At 59.4% G+C, this 17,807-nt stretch overlaps 1 long non-coding RNA gene across 3 annotated transcripts; it reads right to left on the bottom strand.

The window, feature by feature from the left end:
- Positions 1–1,171: 1,171 nt before the first annotated feature.
- LOC142602950 (uncharacterized) lies at positions 1,172–17,351 on the bottom strand. Of its 3 annotated transcripts, none has more exons than XR_012836803.1 (4): positions 14,812–17,351; positions 9,800–9,902; positions 7,882–8,187; positions 1,172–7,218 (listed from the first exon to the last, which is right to left on the bottom strand). It is a non-coding gene; the product is annotated as an uncharacterized LOC142602950 (long non-coding RNA). The 3 variants fall into 3 exon arrangements; XR_012836802.1 differs by having other exon boundaries at positions 1,172–5,596; positions 5,965–8,187; XR_012836801.1 differs by having other exon boundaries at positions 1,172–8,187.
- Positions 17,352–17,807: the final 456 nt, after the last annotated feature.

The raw sequence follows: 17,807 nt of genomic DNA on the forward strand, positions 1-17,807 counted from the left end.
GCAGGTGAGCAGCCCCCCGCCAGCCCTGCCACCGCAGCCCGGCACCGGGGCGGCTGCCCGGCACCAAGCGGGCAAAACCCTTCCCCAAGCTCCAACCCCTTCGCCTCCCCACACCCAGGTCAGGGTCACGCTGCTGCTGCCGTGGGCACGGTCCATCGCCCTGGGGCGATGTGACGCCCTGGTGCCATCGCCCTGGGGGCACGCACTCGCCCCGTTTGCCCTGCGTTGTGCTGCGGAGAAGGTCAGAGGAGCTCAGCCGGTCGACGGGCTCAGTAGCTGGGTAAGAACAACCCAGGCACAATGTTTCCCCTGAGGGTGGGTGAGTAATTGAGGGGAACCGCATCCGTCGTAGTGACATTGCTCGCCCTGCCTAATCCCTTCCCCCCAGAGAGGGCTGGCTGTCCTCAGGAAGGGAAGATGGAGGGCATGGTGCTGTGGGACGGCAGAACCCCTCTCCGCAGCGCCGTCTCTCCCCCTGTGGCATGCACCCCACCACCCAGCCCACTCCTTCACCTCCTGCATCCCATCTCCCAGAGAAGGAGGGCAGGTGTTTTGCCGAGCACAGTGCCTGCTGTGCAGCGTGCCCAAGGTCACCCAGGCACCGGTGTCACAGCACCAGCCCAGCTTTCGGCCAGGGCATCTCCCCCCCTCACCGCTCCAGCATCCCTCCTCTCCACAGCATCCCTCCTCTCCGTCACAGTGGTGGCCAGGTTTGCCCTGCAGATCTTCCTTCTTCCCAGAGGCCAACTGGACTGCAGCGGTGGGAGAAGGGGGACCTGGAAACCCGAGAGCAGGCGCAGCTGCCTCTGACGTGCTCCTTGTCCTCGGGGCGCTGGGCCGTGTTTGCTTTGGCCTGCCGCTCCCCCAGCAGCTGCTCAGATGTGCTGGTGATAACACGATTAGCAGCAAATTGGTTAATGTTTTCCCAGTGAGCAGGATGCACGGGGCGCTGAGGCCATCCCCCCGCCACGACCACCCCGGCACCCTCATCCCCAGCGGTGCTGGGTGCTCTTGGTGACGATGCTCCCACGCAGGTCCCCCTCAACGGGGAGCAGGAGAGGACCTGGGGAGAGGGACTTCTGCCCCAGCGATGGTACGGTTCAGCGCCTGCGCTTCCAGCTGATTTAAAGCAATGCCCAAGTTTATAGAGAATTAGCCAGGCTAAGGAACATTATTTTTCTTTATTAGGTCAAAGGGTAAGCAAATACAATCAATCTTGTCATGTATCACAAGATGTCAGCAACTTCCCACCTCAGCCAGAAAATTACTGGCTCCTAAGTGGGTTGTGGGATTACATTCATAACCGCAAAAAACAAATACATACATGTATATTTTAATACAGAGATTATTTTCAGGTCACTACATCACATCATCATCACAAATAGGTTACTTAGCTGATTTAATAAACAACCAAACCCAGGCTGTGGAGGAACCCCCACTTAGAGGAAGATGCAGCCCACGTAGAGAGAAGAAGGTGTTGGTGAAGGGATCTGCAAGGGACAGAGCCAGCAGATGCGGCACCAAACCTCAGCCTGGGCTGGCGTCCATGGGGAGTGGAGCACCAGGACCCAGCTGGGCACAGCCAGGCACCATGCTCTGCCCGTGTTTTGGCGGTGTGGCCGTCTTGCATCATCCCTACTCTGGCTCAGTTTGGCTTCTTCATTTAACAGCTTCCTAATTCAATTGTGCTCATGCCCACCCTTCCCTGGCCATTGCTGGTACAGATAACCTCGCTGAGCTCCTCTTGGAGATTTACCAGCGGGAGGGAGCCCATTAACTGCTCTAAGCTTCATCATCGCTAATCGAAGCTAATGAATTAGCCAAGCAGGTGCTGATTTCTAGTCTGAACCTTTAGGAGGAGGTACAGGATCTCTTCTCCCCTCCGCCCCATCTCCTGCATCCCACCGGGGTCCCCTGCCCCAGCAGTTCAGGGTGCTCCCTGCTCCCCTCGCTCTGTGCTCAGTCCAACCTGGCTTGGGGCCAGCCAGGAGCGAGGCAAGAGAAGAGCCCTTTCGAGCCAGGAAAACAAAAATAATCGATGTAATAATGGATGGTAAGACCCTGAGCTGCCTGCCAAGATCACGAGCTGCTCAGAGAGCCCGAAGAGCAGCGAGGCTGGAAGTCAGCTGGCAGGCACGGGGCTGCCCGCAGCGGTGGCGGGGCAGAGGGCAGGGGACGCGGAGAGGTGAGGAGGAACACGGGGCCGAAGGCTTTCCTGCCTAGCAGGATGAGGGATGTGGCCCAGCAGGGCCAGTCTCACCGTCGCGGGCACCGTGCCACGCAGGAAGCTGTGTGTGCCGACCGGCGCGCTGCTGGAGGGCTGCTTCTGCCCGGTGTCTGACCCAGCTTTAACCCTGCTCTCCCCATGGTCTGTACCGTGAGGGCAGCTGAGCGACAGTTTATCCGGTACCAGAGTGTTTGTGTTTTTAAACATAAACTCGTGTCCTCCTCACTCAGCAAGGGACGGGACCGAATCACCCCCTTGGCAGCACCAGGCTGGGTGTCTTCTGCAGCTCCAGGGCACGGCTCTGCTGTGTCCACACATCAGAGACAAATCCAAAAGCAAAAACATTAGGTGACTCTCAGCAAGGTCCTGCATACTGCAGGCAGCCCTGCTGTCCTCGTGCAGGAGGGGACGTGGCAGGGTTTCCCCACTCCCGAGCTGTGCAGCCTCCAAGAGCTGGTGTACAAGGTTGGTGCCAATGGTGATGCCGCCCCATGCCGCCGTGGCATTGTGGCTGAGCCAGCTGGCGCCACGGTGGACCATGATAGAGCTTTGCACCAGAGATGCTTGTGAGCAGGTGGTCTTGGATGCGCATCCTTCCTGGAGATGATCTGCACGCAAAGCTGGCAATGCCTGCTGTCCCCAGTCGGGTCCCCATCCCACCCACCTGCCTGCAGAGCCACACTGCAAGGTCTCCATCTCCCAGCAGGCAGGGACCACGTTTCCCAGCCCTCAGGCAGATGCCTTTCCTCAGCAGTTACTCTCCAAACCTGCCTGGGGTGCGCAGGCAGCCCGAGCCATGCCTGGCAGAGCCACTACTACGCTTCAGATCCCGACCGGTGCCCAGCCCGTGGTGACAGGTACCATAAAACACAGCAGCACGAGCAGAGGCATGGTGCTGCCGAGGACTGCCTTGCCTGCTGGCTGCCTCCTCCAGAGAGGATTGTCCCGTATTCAGGAAGCGGTCGCGGTCACCCTGCCTGCCCAAGGTTCCTCCGGCAGAGCCGGGAGCTCTGGTGCAGCCCTGGTGAATTGCAGGGAAGCCGCGGCAGGCTTGGAGCTGTGGGAATGTCACCGCATTACTGAGGTCACATAACTTGCTTCTTGCCCAGCCGATGGGAGCCAGCAGCCACCGCGCACACGCTAATGCTCACCAGGACCCGCAGCGGGATGCTGCTCGTGTTCCCTGCCCCGAGCCTGTCTGCACCGCCCGCTGCCCGTCAGGCACCCACGGCTCAAGTGTGCTAAACCCAGGGGCAGGCGTGCAAGCCGGTGGTGTGCGGCACCAGCGGTCGCACCAAACAGCGTGCTGGGGAAGCCGAAAGATGTGCAGGCACGGACACGTGCGACACGCAGCCCCTTGCATCCAGCGGCACACACAGAGCCCCAGCCTCAAGCTGGACTCCTCCACCTGAACCCAGGGCTTTCGGTTGAACCCAAACACCCTTAAAAAAAAACAAACAAAAAAAAAAATCAGTGTGTTTTTTTCAGCAGGACACGGGGATGCACACGTGCACGAGGACCGTGGTGAGCTGGTCGCACCCTGCGCTGCAGGCACCCCACGTTTGCAGCTGCGGCGCGCTGCCTCTGCAGCCTGAGCCCGCCCTGATTTATCTCCCCTCCAAATTGTGAATGAACGAACTTTCTCCCAGAATAAATAACAATCGCTTGAAAGTTATTTTAGGGCTGGTCTCAGTCGCTGGAGCTTCCACGCCTGCCGAGGCCCATCACATTGTTTTCTGCTGCTTTCCTTGGCACGGCCCCCATTCAGGGTTCAGAAGTTATTACTATAAAAGTCAAATTGCTTTGAGGGGGGGAGGCTGGGGAGGCAGGGTCGGGGGAGAGAGAGAGGGGATGGGATTCCTGGAAAGCCTCCAGCCTGGGATAATTGGAGCTGCGCAGAGTTGGACCTGTCCCCGCCGTGCTCGGGGGAGCCTTTCGCCTGGCCCGTGGCCAGCGGGAGCCAGGGCGAGGAGGAGGAGGAGGGCTTGGGGGGGTTTGCAGGCGCATCCCCCCAGCAAGACGGTTGCTGCCGGGGCTCGGTGTGCTGGAGGGGTCTTGGGGGGGCTCCAGGCTTGGGGCTCAGTCCCTGCTGTCTCCTGGAGAGCCCCTGCCCATCCTCCTTATGGCCCCTTCAACCTGCCCTTGCCCAGCTTCCATTTAGTGCTGGTTATTTCCCCATCTACAGCACTAATTACTTTCCTGCCTTGGCACCGAGGATCACCTTAAGCCCTGAGGCATTAATGTTTTATTTCCCTTCTAAAACTTCCTCTTTCAGTGTTTGCCACCACAACTCTCAGTAAATTCTGGCCATCCCTAAAAGCAAACGTCCTGCCCCTTCACACCAGGTACCACACTTGGTTGCAACAAAGCTGGTGACAAGGTGTCAGTCCCCGTCCTGCACGGAGCAGCTTGTCCCTCCATCCTTTGGGCCCGTTTCCCACCCCCTCTGCAGCCAGGGCTTGCCCTGGACCTTCCCCAGCGCAGCGGGGCAGGAGCAACTCATGCCTGTGCGACCTTGGTGGGGACGGGGACACAGGCCACCTCCGTGGCCTTGTGGGACTGCGCCCTGGCTGCTGTCCCCCCATGTCCTTCAACCTAAACCTGATGGGGTTTTTGCCTTTTTAAAGTGATTTCCATGAAATGATCATGCTGATGCGTCTGTGCAACCTCATTAGGATTCAGTTTGCTCTCTCTTTTCCTCCAGGCTGCCTTATTTTTATTATTCCCATTATTTAAGGCTGACCTTACAGCAATGACCAGCAGCCTCCCGGCAGATGGACCCTCCTGCTGTACCAGCCCCTCTGACCTGCAGCCCGGACACTTGCCCTGGGGCTCCCTCCCCCGCCCCAAAACCGTGACACACAGTGCTGGGGAGCCGCTGTGAACGCCCCTCAGCCAGGACTCCTGGGCTGGGAGCAGGCAGGAACACAGCCAGGAGATAAGATGCGGTTCAGCTTTGATACGTGCAGCTCGTACGCCTGGAGCAAAATCGTCAAACGTGGTTATCCGCTCGGTGAGACAAGTGCCGGGCAGCAACACCTCGGAGGGACAGGGAGCAACAACCAGAGGTTACCTGGCAGCGGGATGTGGCAGCAGACGTGACCTGCAGGGGTACTTCAGAGAGGACATCTTCATGGCATCACCACCGGTACTTTAGAGAGGACATCTCTGTGGCATCACCCCTGGGAAGGGTCCAGCGCTGCTCCAGGTGCCGCTCCTGGTGCTTCGGTCCCGCTGGCGCTCCAGCCCGGCTCAGCCTGCCCCGGCACGGCACAGGGCACGTCCCCAGTCCCTTCCCCGTCACCTGCCGGGGTGCTGGCGTGCTGTGCTCCCTGTGACGCTCAGCGTGAGCAGATCTAAAAGTCTGAGCTGAGTATAAAGAAGCAAAAGCGAGGAAAGCAGAGGAAGCAGGGTGAGTCTCGGCTGCTGTGGCAGCTGGGAGAAGGGCAGAGCACCCTGCGGCACACACCGGGGACCTCACTGCCTTACGGGGTGCGGGAAACCCCTGGCCCAGGGCTGCGAGGCTGCTGTTCCACCCACACCAGCCGCTCTGCTTCTTGCGGCTCAAAACCAGCAGAAAGCACCCCCGGGGCCGCATCCAGCCAGTGGGCGAGGTGGGCTCCTGGCTCCTCCAGACCCTTTTTCCACCAAACCCTTCCTTTTAACCCCTGGGTGCCTGCGAGCCCGTACCAACCCGGCAGCCCCTCCACCACCCCTCTCCGGTGATAGCCGCCCACCAGGCACGGCTGGTTCCTTCCTTAATGGATCTGGCAGCTGCTCCCCGTGCTCAGCCGGGTTTCGGTTTCCCCACGCTGAGGTTTTCTTGCACAGCCTGCTGCAAAGCAAGAGCCGGGGCCAGCTTGGCCAGGCGGCAGCGATGCTCCCCTCGCCCCGGCGCGGCTGCCTTGTCAGTGGGACGTCCCGCCGGTACCCTCGTGGGCAGCCACCGGCACGCCGGGGAAGGGAAGGGAAGGAAGAAATAAGAGTCGCAGGAATCAGCTTATGAACTGAGTAATATCACATGCGGAAGAGCCCGTGGGGAAGGGGCTTCCAGGGCTATTTTTGCCCGACGAAAGTTGCAATTAATTTGCAAAGGAAGTCGCTCGGCATTAAGAAACCCTCCGGGCAGAGCCTGGACCCAGGGACGCACATCACATTATTTTCTCGTTTAAAAACCATCGTGGCAGTGAAGTGGGCTGCTCCCCCCGGGCTGGCGCAAACGGGGAGCTGGAGGGGGGGGCTGGGGAAGGGGGGAGCTGGCTCTGGAGGGGCAGGCATGTTTGGAGAGAGAGAGGGAGCAGAAATTAACCTTGGAAAGCATTCAAATTAGGCTGTGTAATAAGAGACCCACTTCTCTGGGTAAATTTGTTAGGATTAGGGCTCACTGAGCTGTTGAGGAGAATTCGGCGTGGCTCAGAGCCAGGGCGAAATGAAGCTCCTGGCTTGGTCGGCTGCGGGAAAGTCCAGGCTAATGGGCTTTGGTTCAAACTTTGATAGGAAAAAAATCCAGGAACAAAGGCACTAATTCTTCCAAAAGCCCCAAAATCTCAGTTTATACATTTCTGTTTATGTTCATTCATAATAGATATACACAGCTGTTCTTATCATTCATATTCAAATTCCATATGCATCTTTAGCAGTTATTACTCCTGACTCAAAATGAAGAAGAAGGAAAAAAAAAAAAAGCAAAAAAAGCAGTCGTGTGGAAGATTAAAAACCCCCCAAACCAACCTGCCTTGGGGTGTGAATTCTCCCAGCATCTGTGTCCGAGCTCAGGTCATTGCACTGGGGTCCAGCCTTGGGGCAGGAGAGGAGCCCGCTGCCAGCCTGGGCTGGACTTTTTAGGGACTTATTTGAGGCTCTTTGTCATCTGCCATGGACCCATCTGCTGAGCTCCCACTGCCCTGGGTAGAGACGTGGCTGGTTGGGGTTCACCCTGCGCCGCTGATCTCAGCACCCGTCCGTGAGGGCATGGCTTCCCTGGCGATGCTCTGCAAACCAGAGAGGAGTGGACAAACCTGACCGGCTCCCCAAGGCTGGGGCAGCTGTGCTCCCACGGCCCTGCGTGAGCAGAAGGAAACTTTTCCAAATTCAGTGGCTTTAAACTAAAAAAATAAAAATAATGGTGTTTTTACTTTATTTGGTCTTTTCTTTTTTAAAAGTTTCTCTGTCTCGTATTCTGGAGGATCTTTCCTCGTTTCCTTTAAAACTTATCCCTGGACTCCAGGCTAAGGAACAACACCAAAAAAAAAAAAAAAAAAAAGACATTTAAATCTGGATATCTCACAGAATATTTGCATCTTTAAACCTTACTTCTTGATCCCTGGATGTTGCTCTTACAGACAAATCTAGTGCTGTTGAGTAAAGCTCATTAGTAAGAGCTAGCTGCTAGAATGAGCAGCAGGGACACAGATAGCACAGATACTTAAAGTGTTGTCACTAGGTTTCAGAGTTAATCCTGCTGTGAAGTTCTCCTCTTAATTCCGAGCTGTTGTTCCGCACATCCAGGGGGGCTAGAGACGCTGCTATTGATTCTCAGGATTATCAGGGGATGGCTGAGACTCCATCCCTCTGCCAGTGGAGGTGCGACCTGCGGTACATCACTGCAGAGAGCAGGAACAGTCTCCACAGTCCCTCACCCTCCTCCTCCTCACCTCTGCACAGCAGCCAGGCGAGACGCGGGCTCTGCCATCCCGTGGCACCGACGAGGTCTGAGATGTCACCGGCCACTCTCACCCTGGTCCCAGGACCGGGAGGGGGGTGACGCACCCCACGGAGCAGCGTGCCGCTGCCGTATTTACATTCCAGCGTAAATTGGCTTCTCCTCTCATCTCTCACGCGTCCTGCCCCCGTCCCCTCCTGCTGTGTGTTCCCCGGCCACCGCAGCCCGTCCGTCTGGTTGAAATATCCGTTAATCGGGAGCTCATGTCTTCCAGCCGCAGCAGAAGGGGAGCATCAGCCTGGGCACAGGGGACAACTCGAGCATGCCCAGCCAGGGCCCCGTGCCCCCCACACGCTGTGCCCCAGCGTGGTCCTTAGTGCCCGGGGGGGTGCACAGGGTGGTACCAGCACCCGCCCCGGCTCGCTCTCAGCCCAAAGCCGTGTTGTCCCCGTCACCCAGGGCACAGGTTTAGCATCTGACGGGGGCATCGGGACACGTCTCACAGGACACCACCCCACATGGATGTGTCCCCTGCTCACGCAGCCCCACTGGGTGTTTGGGTGCCTGTGAGACATGAAGGGAGGCATCGTCCAAAGGATTCCCTCCGGGCTGCAGGAGGGGGGCCGGAGGAGTGGAAAGCAGGCTCACCCAGCCGTCTTTCATTTAATGAACAAACACACAAAGACCTGGAAGCAATAAATCCAGAGCTTGGACTACAAAACCAAACAAGACTGCAGCTCCCCCTTGGAATAAGGGAGCGAGAGGAAAAGGACGGCCACAAAGCCAGCCGGGGAGCACAGGCACCGTGTTCCCTCCTGCAACCACCCCCGGCAGCGGGACTGCCTGCTGAGCAACCAGGATGCTTTAAAGGGGCCCGATCAGGGTGCTCTGGCCAAAAATGTGGCTCCAAAAAGCTGGCTGCACTGGTTCTTTTGGGTTGTCAGTCACCGTGCCCGAGGGATGCACAGAACATCCTTGGAAGCAGCCTGGATTGGCAGGTCCCAGGGAGAGCAGCCATCCCTCGCCCTCGTGGGAGCAGTGGGAGCAGAGCCCAGGGGTGTGGAGGGTGCAGGGGGAGGACACGTACCCTCCAGGTCTACAGCATCGCCCGCACCATGTGTGCGCGGTGCCGGCCTGTGCAGGCAGCCAGAGCCCCCTCGAGGGCCGTGGGCCAGGCACGCTGTGCTGGCAGGGTGTCTGGCTGCCGCCCCGGGGGTGCTGCTGTGGGACGGATGGGGCTTCCCCAAGCCACTCTGCGGGGCAGAGCCCTGCCTGCAGGGGGGCACCCAGCCAGACATCCCCCGGCCTGGGTGCTGCCCACCCGCGGGTGCAGAGCGGCACAGGATGGCCAGGATGACTCCACACCCCCCCAGCACCCCACGGAAACACAGCCAGGAGCCGCCAGACCCCGCTGCTGCAGGCTCCTGTCGGGTCTCCCCAGCCCGGCTCTCACCCTCCCCTCTGCCACCCCCCCCCCCCTTGCCCACTGCCTGCCTTGCACCGGGCGCTGAGCCGAGCTGTCCTGTGGCTGTGCTGGCCCTGCAGAGACTCTGGGGCTCACCGCTGCCTGCCCACACAGCTGCAAGGACGGGGGTGTGCCTGGGCCATCAGGACTGTCCCCAAGCCAACACAGCTGACTTTAGGAAGCCCTGATCCCCATGCAGAAGAGGACATCCCACCCCAGAGCCTTGGGGAGTGCCGCTCACACCTGGCTGGAGACTCGAGGAGGAGGATGATGATGGAGAGGTGACAGCACAACCGATGGGCAATACGAGCCGTTAGTGGGATGCCCGGCCAAGCCCCCACCTCCCCCTGGCCACCCCGCAGTAGCCCCCAGCTTTCCCCACGTCCCTGCCGGGTGCGAGGGCAAGCTGGGCTCCCACCGGCCTCCCCCCCAGGACCCCGCTCACCTGGCTGCCAGCCCGCCCGGGGGACCCGGGCATCTACCCTCGCAGCCGGGGAAGCCGCAGCAACGTCGGAGCCACCTTCTCCTTCCAGCGCTCGGGCAAACTGCTATTTGTAAAACAAAGGTGAAAACATCAAATCAAACGGATGAGTCAGAGAAGTTCAAAAAAGGGGAGTGCGGGGAGGGAGAGAAGCAGGATCTCCATCTCCCCTCCCACCTGCCAGCAGGCAGGGAAGCAGGCAGCGCGCCTTGCCTGCTCGGCAGCCCATCACCGCTTCAAAGCGGGCGCAGATAGGATCTAGCAGCAGAGACAGCACCAAGCAAGCGCTTAGCGGGAACGGAGATAGCTCCCGATAAGCCAACGTGTGAACTCCCAGGTTTAAATTAACTAATGACTTCAGATGCTGCCGATAGTCTGCAGGGGATGGGGAGGAGTGATTTATGGGGGAAGATTAAGCAGACTAATTAGGCCAGCCTCACCGTTTAGGAGTTTCCCAGCCAGACCGGGGGCTGTGCCAGGGAGCCCCAGCTGTGCCCCAGCCCGGTGGGAAGGGATGGGGAGCAACCCCAAGCCCCCCCCCCCGTGCAGCCCCCATCCCCAGCAGCACCGATGCCACGTGCACAGGGATCCCACCGCGCACCCCGGCCCTCGCCCACAGCTGCCCACCGCTGGGTGCAAACGCGGGACGCTCGTGGGCTCTCTCCGGCTGCGGGACCTGCACCTCCCCACGCTCCCCAGCCAGGGGAGGGGGGGGCAGACCTCTGCTCAGCCCACACCAGGCTGCTTTATGGCCACTGTAAATTACAACCTGGCTTCCTACTCGAGCTAAGCACCTCTTGTCTCCTAGGCACTTTTCCTATTAGCGGATCATTTTTATTGTTCCTAGACAACCGTCTGCTGTTAAAATGCAAAGCTGGGGCACGTGCGTGGCTCTGCCCTGCGCTACCTGCTGCGGAGGCACGGGGAGGGACATGCCCACCGCCCATCCACCCCCCCGTGCTGCTCTCCGCAGCCACCACGCATCACCTGCACCAGGCAGCTGCCAGGTCTCCAGGGGGGAATGCAAGCTCAACAGGACTTGTAACTGGGATTTGGAAGAGCCTTGGTACATACACCCCAAGAACCAGTGATTTCCAGTGGCTGGGTAAGCACTGAGCTCAGCCCCACGCTGCGCTGACTCACCACTCTCACGTGTAACAAGTTGCCGTGGTCTCATCCAGGAGAGCTTTTTATCACGTTACGGGAAAGCATTTGCAGTTCCTTTTTCCAGGAGCCCTGGATATAATAAAAAGGCCTCCTCAGGCTTCAAAGCGGGAGGATTTTCATTGCTTCCCAGGCTGAGAACAAAGCACTATTGAGCATGGCCAACAGTTGTTGTCTCTGTCCCTTGAAGTGCATCAAGCATCCCATCCTCAGGGCCTGGTGGCATGGGGAGAGCTGGGTTCCCAGGGAACTGCAAGCTGGTGTGGATGGAGACAGGTTCATCCTGCCCTCAGGCTGAACCGGGAGCACTCTGAAATGAGTTTGCCCTCTCGAATCACCCGGGTTTCACCACAAGATGCCAGGGTGGCCATGGGCAAGGCAAGAGGAACGCAGGTGGCCCGACCCAGGGGCTGGCACCACCCGCTCGGTACCGGCAAGACAGAGGGCTGCTGCCGCAGTGAGTAATGCGGTTTTCAGCAGGGATTGTGTGCGTGACTGTGTGAATAACACAGTTAGAGGTACCATGAAACCAGCTGTTTTCATGTTGAAATGGAAATGTAATAGAGTGACAAGCAGGAGCTGTGGGGGACGCAGCACGGGCTTCCTCCAGGAGCTCACACGAGCCGCAGCTTAACACCGGGGCATGAACTCCCCATCGGGCACAAAGCTCAGCCCTGGTGCGGGGTGCTTGCTTGGAGCCGCGCAGGGAAGCGCGGGGGCTTCCTGCCCCTCACCCCTCACGAGGTGCCCATGGGGAGCTGGAGCCCTGCTTCCAGCCTGCCGCCTCCGGCACTGTGATACACCGGGGACAGACAGGCAGTCGGGGAGGTTCTCCAGACCCCTTCGGAGAAACAGAAGTCCCTTGTCACCGCTATCGGCGCAGGGCTCCTGTGCCCTTCCCTGCCCACGGCTGGGTCTGGGACAGGGTGCCCGGGACCCTTCAACCAGCAGCGTGTGGGGACTGGCTGGGGAGGGCTCTGCCTGGCACGGTACCACCAGTCCCACCCGCTGGAAATGGGGTTTTGGGGGAAGGAACTGCTGCTCTCCCCCTAGCCCCTTCTCTTCCTCATGCAACGCAAAGAGTTGCGGGGCTCCCGTGAGCCCCCGCCTGCTCCCCGCATCCTGTACCACCAGCCCACGCTCCAGTCACACCACCTCACCCCAGCTCCCTGGGAAACAAAAGGCCTTCATGTTTGCACTGAGCCACAGGCAGGAAAGTTCACATGGAAAGGAAAAAGAAAAATAAAAAATAATATAAAAATCAGAGGAAATGATCTGCACCATGTCACACTGCTAACGCTGCACTGCTGCGGCCGCCTGTGACCTGCTCGAGCAATGCACAACGTCATTCACAAGCAATTACTCACTGCACAATATTTTTATTTCCCCAAACCATTAATGAATTATTTAGGCATCTCTAGCAGCTACATGGAGGACGATCAACCGCTGCTCATCCCGGGCTGTCAGCGCAGGCTGCTTCAGCGTCTGACAGGGAGCAGCTTTTGGGAAAAGCATCCCTGTCCCCGTGACGCTCCGTGTGCCTGAGCACAGCCACGGCACTGCAGAGCTCACCACATCACTGCCAGCGGGGCGAAATAACCCCGGCTCTCCCTGCAAGGCTATCAGAGCAGGAGAAGGAGCTTTTCTCCAGAGCTGGAAGAGCGAAGTTCACCTGCTCTGTCTCCGCCACCGCCCCCAGCCCTTTCCTTCCCCCTCCCTCCGCCTCCCTGCAACGTGCTCCAGGCACCCGCCTGGTGCCAAAACCGTTGAGAAATTCGGCACTGATTTGTAACGCGTGAGGGTAATCCGCCGCTGGAACAAACCACCACGTCAAGTCACGACCTAACTTTGGCTATCTGCTAATGAACACAGGGCTGCGACATCTGAAAACTGCAGAGAAAGCCCGGGCCGTGGCTAGCCGATGTACAGCTGCCTGATGGGGAGAGCGCCGGCTGCTGCCGACTGCAGCCACAAAACCTCATGAGGGTAACGCCGATCCCCGACAAAACAGCCCCCGCCAACACGCATGGGCTCGAGGTGTCTCATCAGCTCAGTCCAGCTTCCCAAAGCAAAGTACCACTCCGCATCCTGCGCTGGGGCTAACGGGCGCGAGCTGAAGGCTCCCGAACCTAGGCAAGCCCAACTACTCCAAGAAGCATCTTTAATCCTGCAGATAAACGCACTGAACGCGGAGCAGTGTGGGGATAAAAGCACTCGCTAAGAAAACTCCAGAAAGACACGAGTCCTTTCCTAAAATCACCCTTCCCTGTCGGAAAGACACATGGTGAGGAAGGACTCCTGCCACTCCGGGGCTGGGTACGCTCCGGAGGTGAGTGCAGGACCTCCGGCTTGCCTGGTGCCTTGTTGCCGAAGGATGCGAGAGCTAATGGGAGAACTGGGGAGCCGGTGCTGGCCTGCAGCGTGGGGAGGCTGCAGGGCGCTCTGCGCTGGAGCTAAGGGAGAAGGCTAGGTTTTATAGGCAAACTCTCCAGTAAGGGATGGGAAGCCCTGCTCTCGGTTCTCCCTTTCCTGTCAGGACAGCCAGCAGGTTGCTGGTGCAGGAGGAGATGCTGGCCCCATGGAATGACAGAGGAGCCCCCAGGGCTTCCAGCTCATCCGTAAAACCTCCTCATCCCTTCCCTCCCTCGCTCCTCCCTGCACTCTCACGCCAAGTTTACCACCTCCGCTGCAAACCGGTCTTCGGGCTCATGCTGGCTGGGCCCCAGGCTGAGGGATATCAGCCTCACTGGCCACCGTGGACACCCCCCCTCACCCCCCCAGTGAGGCCAGCATCCCTCCTGGCAGTGCCCAGCCCGCTTGGCTGGGGTCTCTCCCAACAGTTTGCCCTCTCCCCTTTCCTCAGCTCAGCCCCCTGCGTGGCTCCAACTACGGGCGAAGGCTCCCACTGCCCCCAGCCTCTGCCTGGAGGGGGGTGAAGCCCCCGGTCGCTTGCAGCCTATCGCAACACCCTTCTCAGACCTGGGGATCATCACCAGCCTCCCTTGCTTCCAGCTCTTGAATAAAATTCAAATCCTCTTGCTCACAACTTCACAGCTGCCCCATGTCTCCTCAGCCCCCACCCCAGCCTGCCCAGGTCACAGTGTCCCCAGCACAGGCTGGCAGTGCCTCCTCCTGTCCCAGTCCCCATGGGGACACGTAGGCTATGCTGAGACAAAAATTTTCCTCTTTGGGGGCCTTTTCTGGTGTTCCCCGCCCCAGGGCGGCCCCTGTGACCACTCCACTTGCCCCACAGCCCCTCGCTTCTGCAGTGGCAGCATCGGCGGGGGTAAGCCCCCGTGCCCAGGGGCACCCCAGCACCCCATGAGCCTGGCACGCTCCTGGCCCAAGGCACCCAGTCAGTCTTTTACCTTACGAATTACTTCCCCTGTGCTGAGGGATGGGGCAGAAAGAGCTGAGGGGCGCAGGTAAGGATGGAGCAGGGACCCACGCAAGCCCGAGCCTGGGTACCAGCGCCTGAGTGCTCGGCCGCTGCAGTTTCTAGGGGTCAGTCTCCTCCCTGGGTAAAGCACTCAGCCTGCTTTGGCCACTGCTGAATTTGGCGGAGCACCCCGCCTGGGCTTACTGGTTTGGGCAATTAGACCTTTACCGCAACGCACGGCTCCCCCCGGCTGGTCCCTCTGATGTCTCGGCGATGAAAGCCGAGATGAGACCCTGAGGGAGGGACCCCCCATAAGCGAGAGGGAGTTCGCAGACATCCCCGCAGCTCCAGCTCCCCCTCCTTCGTCCCCAGCCCTGCTGTGCATCATGTGGCTCTCGCCTGCAGCGGGGCCTCAAACCAGAGAAACACTCACTTTTTTGTCAGGGCTGGTCTCCTCATGTTTATTTCCCTTTGCCGCGCGAGCAATTTCCCCTTCCCACACAGGGAGCGGCAGCCCGTAGCCGTATCAAATGCGGCCGTGGGGATGGGGCCAGCCCTTCCCCGAGCCGGCAGAGCCAGGCAGGGACGAGCGGCCGTATCTCATCCGCCGGCATGCAGCACGCCGCCGCGCCTGCAGGAAACATATGTCACCGGTTAAACAGATCGTGAAAGCTTCAATCACTTCCTTATGGAGGAGCCAGGCTGAATTTGTACCAACAGCCGGCATCTCCTGCACCCTTCCTGCGAGCGGGACCAGGCCTCACCCCTGCGGGGTGCTCCCCTGCCTTGCTGCTCCCATTTCCCCACGGAGATGGGGCAGCCCCGCGGGGAGCTGTGAAACACCATCCAGAAAAACAAACCAGTTCTTGTCAGCACCTTGTTACCTCCCCAAGGCGCTCCCCCCTGCCTGCAAACCTGCCCCGTGGGGAGCTCAGGGAGGGAGAAAGCCTCCCCCAAATGCATGATCCATCCCCAGGGCTCCCTCCAGCAAACAGCACCCAGAGCCTCGCGCACAGCCGCCGCGGTCAGGACGCCCCGTGCCTGCTGGCAGCACGCGACCAGAGCCCAGTAACCCCTCGCTGGTCCCCAACCCCTCACTGTCCCCGGGGCATCCTTGCAGGAGCTCAGCCCATTTCGTGGGCGTGGGCTGCGCATGGAGGAAGGGACCCCCCAGCTCTGCCCGTCCCTGAGGAGCTTCGCAAGAGGCTTTCTTGGGGTGTCTCCCAGGGATCAGCAGCATCTCCTGGAGCAATCTGCTCCGGACGAATGTTAATCATACGCTCTCTTCTACTCCCTGATGGGGTTATGAAAACTCCCAGTGTCAATAAAGCAGGCGGCTGTGGCCGTCCCCCCCACTCCATCCCCCGCAGCAGGGGTCCGGGGCTGCCCGGGCAGGACGCCTGCCAAAGCGGGTCCCTCCTCCCGCAGACGCAGGTAGGTGTCGGTGAGACGATGCATCATCGCAGCGTCTCTGCCATTACGCTCAGTTTTCTCCCGTGGGTTGGAAGTTGCTTTTTTTGGAAGAGAGGCAAGCAGGAAAGCTCACGTGGGCTTTGGTGATGAGACTGGCGGCTGCTGTCATCCGAGCCTGGCAGCAGGGAGAAGCTGGTGGGCCAGGCCAGCCTGGCCATGGGTGCTGTTGTAATAGCAGACCATGTGCCAAAGAGCTTGCCCGGCTTCTCTGCTGCCACCCTGCCTTGCCCAGGGGTGCCCCAGCTCCCCTTGCCTCCCCTGCAGCCTCCAGCGACCTCCGCAGCACCGCTCTGCCGGGATGGAGGGGAGCACTTGACAATAACATCTTCCTTATGTGCCTGAAACAACAGCCAAAATCCCAGGCCTTTCCTGGGATTGCATTTCAGTGAAATCCCCACACCCTCACGAAAGGGCAGAGCAAGACAACCGCGTTATTTCTGCAAATGCAAACACTCGCAGAGGTCCCTACCCGCTCCGGGCACCGGGGACAAGGGCAGGTAGGCTGGTGCCACGTCTGGGAGGCTCCCACCTCCCCGAGCTCTGCTCACCAAGATGTCACCTCCTGTAACAGCCAGTTTGCTTGGGAGGGTTGCCCTGCCTCCCAGCTCAGAAGCAGCATCAGTCCCATCACCGCACTGCTGAGAGCGGCACCCGCCCATCGGCTCCAGCTCCTCGCTGTGGCATCGTGTTTGTTTTGCGATCCAACTCTCCCTCCGTCTCTTCTCCGCACAGCCATTTTCCTTAGTTTCACCCCCATGGCAGCCAGCTCCTGCTCACGAAGGACAAGGACCTGCTTGGTCTCACCGGTGTGATGCACCCAGGTGCCTCTGCCCCAGGACTGTGCGCTGTGTTAGCAGCCCCGGTTCTGTCAGTATTGGCAAATCCGATCCCAGCCAGAGTGGTGCCTCCTGCCAGCTCATTAACGAAGGGAGTACACAACAGAAACCTCCCTACCCACCCCTGCAAGTCACCTCTGGGATGTTCTCCTCCGCTGCTTTCTAACACACGTGGCAGCAAGCCAGTCCCCCGCACGAATGATGGGAGCCACCACAGCTCTGCCAGACCCTGCGCCTGTCCCAGACAAGAGGCAGGGCGGCTGCAGCCCTCTTGCCGTCCCACACACCCATCGCAGACCCCCAGATTCTCAGGGTGGGGTTTGCCTCAAGCCCCCGCCTGCTGCTTTGCTGGCAGCCAAGCAAGCGCTGCAGAAGCCGGGGCGGCAGCGCCTGGCCCACGGCTGGCTGTGTCCCCAGAGCAGCCACCTTCCCCAGCAGGAAGGGTTCGGTGGGAGATCATGCAGAGGCACAAGATGGTTCACACGGCCGGTTCCTGCCCTCTTCGTCAGCACTCCCGAGGAACACACCTTCACTCCAGTTCATTTGGGCCCTTTTGTTTCCAGTGCCCAGGACCCATCTCCCGGCCATGGCACCTCTCACCTACCAGGGTCGAGCATCAGGCTCCACAGGTAATTTGTACAAACTAAACCAATTTTAAGGGGAAGAGGAGATTCAGACTCGCCATCCATACACACTTCGTTACGTGCTCTGCAGCCTGCTTGAACTACATAGCTCCTCATGCTTGAAAATGACCCCCATTGCTGGTTCCCAGCCTGTGTCTCCAAAAGCCTTTTGGGGCCGGACCCTCCATCCCTCCCCGTCCACCCACAGCTCCAGTCCCTGGAATTTACCAACACTTAAAAATATTTTACACATCCCTGTAAAATCACACACATTTAAAGCCAGTTAAGGCCTGAATTACGTTTTAAGATGTTGTCCAATTTGTAAGCATCATAAAAACCTGAAATAAGTTATCTAAGAAATAACCACAGGGAAATTACAGTCCCGACTTGCAGCCGAGAAGGCCGTGACCCGGGCGCATGAGCAAACAGCTCTCCCTGCAACTAATGCAGCCAGAGAGCGGGAGGGCTGCCAGGGCTTTCAGGGGCTGTATTTTAGC

The sequence above is a fragment of the Balearica regulorum genome, chromosome 9 (assembly GCF_011004875.1).
Source record: "Balearica regulorum gibbericeps isolate bBalReg1 chromosome 9, bBalReg1.pri, whole genome shotgun sequence".
NCBI classification, from domain to species: Eukaryota; Metazoa; Chordata; class Aves; order Gruiformes; family Gruidae; genus Balearica; species Balearica regulorum.